This window comes from Rutidosis leptorrhynchoides, chromosome 6, assembly GCF_046630445.1.
Source record: "Rutidosis leptorrhynchoides isolate AG116_Rl617_1_P2 chromosome 6, CSIRO_AGI_Rlap_v1, whole genome shotgun sequence".
Lineage (NCBI taxonomy): Eukaryota > Viridiplantae > Streptophyta > Magnoliopsida > Asterales > Asteraceae > Rutidosis > Rutidosis leptorrhynchoides.
Window position 1 is genome coordinate 184,564,845 of NC_092338.1, and position 9,251 is coordinate 184,574,095.

Sequence of the window (9,251 nt, forward strand, 5' to 3'; positions counted from 1 at the left end):
TCCGTCACTTGTGGGAACGTTTTGTTTAATAGTTGTAGCCCGATGTTCTTATTCTCACTTTGGTGAGAAGCGAACATTACTAACCCGTAAGCATAACATGCTTCTTTATGTTGCATGTTAGCCGCTTTTTCTAAATCACGAAGTCCTATATTCGGATATATTGAGTCAAAATAATTTCTTAACCAGTTGCGTAAAATAGCATTTGGGTTCCCTGCAATATATGCGTCAAAGTAAACACATCGTAACTTATGGATTTCCCAACGTGATATCCCCCATCTTTTGAACGAAAGCCTTTTATAAACCAAGGCATTCTTGGAACGTTCTTCGAATGTCTTGCAAACTGATCTCGCCTTAAATAGTTGTGCCGAGGAATTCTGACCGACTCTAGACAAGATTTCATCAATCATGTCTCCGGGTAGGTCTCTTAAAATATTGGGTTGTCTATCCATTTTGTGTTTTTATACTGTAAAATAGACAAAAGTTAGATTCATAAAAAAAAAATACTTATTAATACAAGCAATTTTTACATATATCATAAAGCATAAGCACACTATATTACATATATTACACCATACGAATACAACTATCTTATTCCGACTGCTCGTTTCTTCTTCTTCTTCTTCTTCTTCTTCTTCTTCTTCTTCAGTTTTGGTTCGTTTTGCCAAGTTTCTAGGGATATATGATGTTCCCCTAATACGAGCCGTCATTTTCCACATTGGTTTAGAAAAACCTGGTGGTTTAGAGGTTCCCGGGTTATTGTCACAACTTAAGAAATACGGGTGTTGACGATACATATAAAGTTCATCGGGTTTGGAATCAAATTTCCCTATTTTTATGCCCTTTCCCTTATTGTTCTCTTTTGCCTTATTAAATTGTGTTGGGGTAATTTCTATAACATCAACGGAATCCTTGTCGGAATCCGATTCATCGGAGAATTGGTAATCCTCCCAATACTTTGCTTCCTTGGCGGAAACACCATTGACCATAATTAACTTTGGTCGGTTGGTTGAGGATTTTCTTCTACTTAACCGTTTTATTATTTCCCCCACTGGTTCTATTTCTTCTTCCAGTTCCGATTCTTCTTCCGGTTCCGATTCTTCTTCCGGTTCCGACTCTTCTTCCGGTTCCTCTTCGGGAAATTGTGAATCAGTCCACGAATCATTCCAATTTACATTTGACTCTTCATTATTATTAGGTGAGTTAATGGGACTTGTTCTAGAGGTAGACATCTATCACATAATATCAAACGCGTTAAGAGATTAATATATCACATAATATTCACATGTTAAAAATATATAGTTTTCAACAAAATTTGTTAAGCAATCATTTTTCAAGTAAACATGGTCGAAGTCCAGACTCACTAATGCATCCTAACAAACTCGATAAGACATACTAATGCAAAATTCTGGTTCTCTAAGACCAACGCTCGGATACCAACTGAAATGTCCCGTTCTTATTGATTAAAAACGTTCCATATTAATTGATTTCGTTGCGAGGTTTTGACCTCTATATGAGACATTTTTCAAAGACTGCATTCATTTTAAAATAAACTATAACCTTTATTTCATCAATAAAGGTTTAAAAAGCTTTACTTAGATTATCAAATAATGATAATCTAAAATATCCTGTTTACACACGACTATTACATAATGGTTTACAATACAAATATGTTACAATGAAATAAGTTTCTTGAATGCAGTTTTTACACAATATCATATAAGCATGGACTCCAAATCTTGTCCTTATTTAAGTATGCGACAGCGAAAGCTCTTAATAATCACCTGAGAATAAACATGCTTAAAACGTCAACAAAAAATGTTGGTGAGTTATAGGTATAACCTATATATATCAAATCGTAACAATAGACCACAAGATTTCATATTTCAATATACATCCCATACATAGAGATAAAAAATCATTCATATGGTGAACACCTGGTAACCAACATTAACAAGATGCATATATAAGAATATCCCCATCATTCCGGGACACCCTTCGGATATGATATAAATTTCGAAGTACTAAAGCATCTGGTACTTTGGATGGGGTTTGTTAGGCCCAATAGATCTATCTTTAGGATTCGCGTCAATTAGGGTTTCTGTTCCCTAATTCTTAGATTACCAGACTTAATAAAAAGGGGCATATTCGATTTCGATAATTCAACCATAGAATGTAGTTTCACGTACTTGTGTCTATTTTGTAAATCATTTATAAAACCTGCATGTATTCTCATCCCAAAAATATTAGATTTTAAAAGTGGGACTATAACTCACTTTCACAGATTTTTACTTCGTCGGGAAGTAAGACTTGGCCACTGGTCGATTCACGAACATATAACAAATATGTACATATATATCAAAGTATGTTCAAAATATATTTACAACACTTTTAATACATTTTGATGTTTTAAGTTCATTAAGTCAGCTGTCCTCGTTAGTAACCTACAACTAGTTGTCCAAAGTTAGATGTACAGAAAAAAAATTGATATATACAATCTTGAATCAATCCACGACCCAGTGTATACATGTCTCAGGCTAGATCACAACTCAAAGTATATATATTTTTGGAATCAACCTCAACCCTGTATAGCTAACTCCCACATTACTGCATATAGAGTGTCTATGGTTGTTCCAAATAATATATACACATGGGTCGATATGATATGTCAAAACATTTGCATACGTGTCTATGGTATCCCAAGATTACATAATATATTAGAATACATGTATAATACAATATAAGTTAACTAGGATATGATTAATATAGATTTGTTACCAATTTTCACGTTGCTACAACAAGAAAAATTATCCAATCTTGTTTTACCCATAACTTCTTCAATTTAAATCCGTTTTGAGTGAATCAAATTGCTATGGTTTCATATTGAACTCTATTTTATGAATCTAAATAGAAAAAGTATAGGTTTATAGTTGGAAATATAAGTTACAAGTCATTTTTGTAAAGATAGTCATTTCAGTCGAAAGAACGACGTCTAGATGACCATTTTAGAGAACATACTTCCACTTTGAGTTTAACCATGATTTTTGGATATAGTTTCATGTTCATAAGAAAAATCATTTTCCCGAAAGAACAACTTTTAAATCAAAGTTTATCATATTTTTTAATTAACTAACCCAAAACAGCCCGCGGTGTTACTACGACGGCGTAAATCCGGTTTTACGGTGTTTTTCGTGTTTTCAGGTTTTAAATCATTAAGTTAGCATATCATATAGATATAGAACATGTGTTTAGTGGATTTTAAAAGTCAAGTTATAAGGATTAACTTTTGTTTGCGAACAAGTTTAGAATTAACTAAACTATATTCTAGTGATTACAAGTTTAAACCTTCGAATAAGATAGCTTTATATGTATGAATCGAATGATGTTATGAACATCATTACTACATCAAGTTTTCTGGATAAAGCTACTGGAAATGAGAAAAATGGATCTAGCTTCAAAGGATCCTTGGATGGCTTGAAAGTTCTTGAAGCAGAATCATGACACGAAAACAGTTCAAGTAAGATTTTCACTCAAAATAAGATTGTTATAGTTATAGAAATTGAATCAAAGTTTGAACATGAGTATTACCTTGTATTAGAAAGATATCTTACTATAAATAAGAAAGATTTCTTGAGGTTGGATGATCACTCTACAAGATTGGAAGTAAGCTAACAAACTTGGAAGTATTCTTGATTTTATGAAACTAGAACTTGTAGAATTTATGAAGAACACTTAGAACTTGAAGATAGAACTTGAGAGAGATCAATTAGATGAAGAAATTTGAAGAATGAAAGTGTTTGTAGGTGTTTTTGGTCGTTGGTGTATGGATTAGATATAAAGGATATGTAATTTTGTTTTCATGTAAATAAGTCATGAATGATTACTCATATTTTTATAATTTTATGAGATATTTCATACTAGTTGTCAAATGATGGTTTCCACATGTGTTAGGTGACTCAAATGGGCTGCTAATAGCTGATCATTGGAGTGTATATACCAATAGTACATACATCTAAAAGCTGTGTATTGTACGAGTACGAATATGGGTGCATACGAGTAGAATTGTTGATGAAACTGAACGAGGATGTAATTGTAAGAATTTTTGTTAAGTAGAAGTATTTTGATAAGTGTCTTGAAGTCTTTCAAAAGTGTATGAATACATATTAAAACACTACATGTATATACATTTTAACTGAGTCGTTAAGTCATCGTTAGTCGTTACATGTAAGTGTTGTTTTGAAACCTTTAGGTTAACGATCTTGTTAAATGTTGTTAAACCAATGTTTATAATATCAAATGAGATTTTAAATTATTATATTATCATGATATTATGATGTACTAATATCTCTTAATATGATATATATACATTAAATGTCGTTACAACGATAATCGTTACATATATGTCTCGTTTCAAAATCATTAAGTTAGTAGTCTTGTTTTTACATATGTAGTTCATTATTAATATACTTAATGATATGTTTACTTATCATAATATCATGTTAACTATATATATAACCATATATATGTCATCATATAGTTTTTACAAGTTTTAACGTTCGTGAATCACCGGTCAACTTGGGTGGTCAATTGTCTATATGAAACCTATTTCAATTAATCAAGTCTTAACAAGTTTGATTGCTTAACATATTAGAAACACTTAATCATGTAAATAACAATTTCATTTAATATATATATATATATACATGGAAAAGTTCGGGTCACTACATTACATACAAGGATAATTGGTGTAATTGTTAACAAAGTATTAAAACCTTGAATTACGTGCAGTCGATAACCTGGTGTAATTATTAACAAAGTATTAAAACCTTGTTACAGTTCGAATCCCTAATTAGTTGGAATATTTGACTTCGGGAATAAGGTTAATTTGACGAGCATTTTATAATTATGACCGATGGACTATTATGGACAAAAACCAGATAAGTATCAAATAAACCAGGACAAAGGACAATTAACCCGGGTAACAATTAATTAAAATCAAAACGTCAAACATCATGATTACTGAAGTTTAAATAAGCATAATACTTTTATTTCATATTTCATCGTACCTTTATTTACTGTCATTTTAATTACTGCAATTTACTTTATCGCAATTTAAATTCTGTCATTTATATTATCGTCATTTATCTTTACGCTTTATTTAAAATCGACAAACCGGTCATTAAATGGTAAAAACCCCCTTTTATAATAATATTACTATATATAATTATATATATTTTACACAAATATAGTTTTTAAAATATAGCGTTAAACTTAGCTAGCTCCCGGTGGAACGAACCGGACTTACTAAAAACTACACTACTCTACGATTAGGTACACTGCCTATAAGTGTTGTAGCAAGGTTTACGCATATCCATTCTATAAATAAATAAATAACTTGTATAAAATTGTATCTTATTTGTATCGTATTTCGTAGTAAAAATATAGTATATTTCGTATACACCTCGCACAACATCAAGTTTTTGGCGCCGCTGCCGGGGAACACCGAAGCGAAACGTTATTAAAAAAAAATTATTAAGCTTTAATTCATTTTTATAAAAATACATTTTATACAATAAAAAAAATTATAAAAGAAAAAGAAAAATATATATCTATATTTTTAAGTTTAGTTAAATTTAAAAAGTTTATATTTCTTTTTATTGTGAAAAGTTATAAAAACTAATAAGTAAATTTTTCTTATTTATAAGTTTTTATATAAATATTTTAAAAAATATATATATAAAAAAAGTAATCGGGCCACTACACTGTAGCAGCCCAACATTTAAACTGAATCCACAGCCCACGCGATCGCATGACTGCAGTGTAGAATATCCATGTGATCGCATGGCTCTATCTGACACGCCAGGTTTCAACCTCGTACATCATTAATTACGGAGTATTATTAATAATTATTATTAATCAACCCTAATTAGGGTTTAATTATTTAATTAGTTTTTAATATTAGTTTTAGTTTTATTATTTAATTTGTATTTTTAAGTTTAATTAGTTTTATTAATATATAAAAATTAATACTTTTATAAAATAAATAATATAAAAGTAATATTTTTATAAAATTGTATTTTTATAACTTTAAACTTATTTTATATTTTGTATCTTTTTATTAGTTAAAGCGTAATTTTATAATTTTTCGTTCGTACTTAGTTTTAAATTTAGTATTTGTCGTAGTTTATTTTTATTTCTAGAATTTTAAGACTATGTCGTAAAATCCCTTAAGTACTTTTTCCTTAGACTAAAATTTAGATGCTCTAGAATTTTACGACGTCGCTTATCGCTTTTATATTTAATAACTTTTAGTGCCTTTTGAGTTATTTCCGTTTTGAATATAGAATTCCTTTTAAGCTTTAATACCTTTAGACGTAAGTTTTAATTTTTAGTTTTTAGAATTCTAATTTTCGACACTTATTTTCTTATTTTTGTTTTTCGACCTTTTATTTTTCAACGTTTTTCGACGCGCTCTTTTTCTTTCTTATTTCTCGACGCTCTAGTTTTAAGGACATAGAATTTTCTATTTCTTCTCTAAAATTTCAAAACAAAAAATTATTTTAAGTGGTTAAATTGATAGACATCCAAAATTTGCTGGTTCGTAGTAATAGTTAGATTTGTTAGTGGCGAGTTGTAGGCTTCCGATTTAAAGGGTCCTGGCTACCTGCTGCATCTATTGGCTATTCGAAACGTGGACAAAATCAGAAAAGTCTATTAATTTGATAACTTATATAATTTTTATTTTTATAACTAATAGGATATTCAGTGAATGCACCGAGCAAAATGTTCACCAACTTTCATACGTTCACCACCTGTAACTCGATCAAGACATTTAGCCAATATTGTCGCCTTTGATTTTTCTTTAGAATCGTCATCTAGTCGACCAAGTACTCCAATTCAAATTTCCGATAATCCATTTTTTGAACCCGACCTCACAATTGAAAACCCGGAGGATATTCAAGGACAATTCAGAGATCCTGAACCAATAATCATTCCTTCGGAATCACAAATTACTCATCCAGAGATTGTTGAGGAAGAAACCATTAAATCAGAATCCTCTAGTGATTCAGATTCAACAAATTCAATTATGGAAGTAACAGAACCTCTAAGTATAGAAGACTGAATGAGAGCTACACGCACGGGACAAGGTCACGCCATTATTAAGCCAGACATTAATGCGCCAGATTATGAAATCAAAGGACAAATCCTACACATGGTAACTAATCAATGCCAATATAGTGGTACGCCAAAAGAAGATCCAAACGAACATCTTCAAACCTTTAATAGGATTTGTACTCTATTCAAAATCAGAGAAATTGAGGATGAACAGATCTATCTCATGTTATTGCCCTGGACTTTAAAGGGAGAAGCCAAAGATTGGTTCGAATCGTTACCTAAAGGGGCGATTGATACATGGGATGTTTTAGTTGAAAAATTTCTTAAACAATTCTTTCCGGCATCTAAAGCTGTGAGACTTCAAGGAGAAATTGTTATGTTCCTGCAAAAGCCAAATGAAACATTATATGAGGCATGGACAAGATTCATAAAATTGTTGAGAGGATGTCCTCAACATGGTTTAGATACTTATCAAATAGTACAAATATTCTACCAAGGATGCGACAATGCTACACGAAAAGACATCGACATAACAGCTGGTGGTTCCATTATGAAGAAAACCACAACTGAAGCTTACAAAATTATTGATAACACAGTATCCCACTCACATGAGTGGCATCAAGAAAAAGATATCTTTCGTTCATCTAAAGCGGCTAGAGCCGATTCTAGCCATGACTTTGATTCCGTTTCCGCAAAAATAGATGCTTTCGAAAGACGAATGGAAAAGATGACTAAAGATATTCACGCAATACGAATCAGTTGTGAGCAATGCGGTGGACCACACTTAACGAAAAATTATCACATTGAGCAAACGATGGAACAACGTGAGAATGTTTTCTATATGAACCAAAGGCCGGGAAATAATTATCAAAATAATTATCAACCGCCAAGGCCAAACTTTAATCGAAATCAAAACATTCTTTATAATCTAAATGGACCCAACAAACTGAAGAGAAAAAGCCAAATCTGGAAGAAATGATGGCAAAGCTAATGGAATCTCAAAAACAATTTATTACATCTCAAACCCAAACAAATGAGAGGTTTGATCAGTCATTAAGAACTCAACAAGCTTCCATTTTGAATCTAGAAAAACATGTAGGCACTCTTGCTAGCATGATGAGTGAGAGGGAAGAAGGAAAGCTACCGAGTAATACTGAAGTAAATCCTCGAAATGAGAATGTTAATATGGTGTCAACAAATTCTGAAAAACCATCATCAGAAGATGGGAAGGTTTTAGATGTGAGTAACAATGAAGAAGTTACACCACCACCACCACCCGAGTATGTAAAGCCAGTGGTGGCACCATACAGACCACAGATCCCGTTTCTAAGAAAAGGAGTTGAGTATGAGCAAGGAATAGGTAATAAAGTTTGTGATACCTCTAGAAAGAAGAAGAAGAATAAGAAAGTACAAGAAACAAAAATCGTAAAGATAAACCCGGTGAAGACAGTTCCACCAAAACCTCCACCCAGGGTGGGTGATTTGGGTGAATTTATTGTTCCTTGTCTACTTAGTGATTGTGTCATGTATGATGCACTAGCAGATTTAGGTGCAAGTGTGAGTGTTAAGTCTCTTTCAGTATATAAGAGATTAGGAGTAGGTGAGTTAAGTCCAACAGAAATGAGTGTTCGACTCTTTGATCAAACCATTAGGCACCCAGTTGGAATTGCTGATAACCTACCCGTTCAAGTGGGTAATTTAACCTTTCTAGTCGAATTTATTGTCATTGACATAGAAGAGGACCCAAACATTCCTCTAATTTTAGGTCGACCATTCTTAGCGTCCACAGGGGCGTTATTTGATGTAAGAGAGGGTAGAATGACACTTAGTAACGATGAAAAATCGATCACCTTTGTGAGTCAAAAGTCTAAATCTCCACCAACCAAAACCGTTGAACTAACAAAAATGATTGATAAGAACCATATTGTTTTACCAACTCCAACGGTAGTGCTTAACAATAATAAAACGCCTAAGTGTGGGGAAGATGAAGTGACACCTAATGATGACTTGATAACAAAGAACTCCGTTGTTGGTACGAAATTAAATGATCCCATTATTAACAGTTCAATGAAGAAACTTATTAAACGGATTCGCGATGCTAGAACCAAGGGGAACTTTAAGTTATGTAACCGGTTAGT

The 9,251-nt window shown here is 32.0% G+C and overlaps 1 non-coding gene across 1 annotated transcript; it reads right to left on the reverse strand.

Moving 5' to 3' along the window:
- Positions 1 to 7,468: 7,468 nt before the first annotated feature.
- On the reverse strand, positions 7,469 to 7,575 carry LOC139856528 (small nucleolar RNA R71). The gene has a single exon (XR_011762004.1). It is a non-coding gene; the product is annotated as a small nucleolar RNA R71 (small nucleolar RNA).
- Positions 7,576 to 9,251: the final 1,676 nt, after the last annotated feature.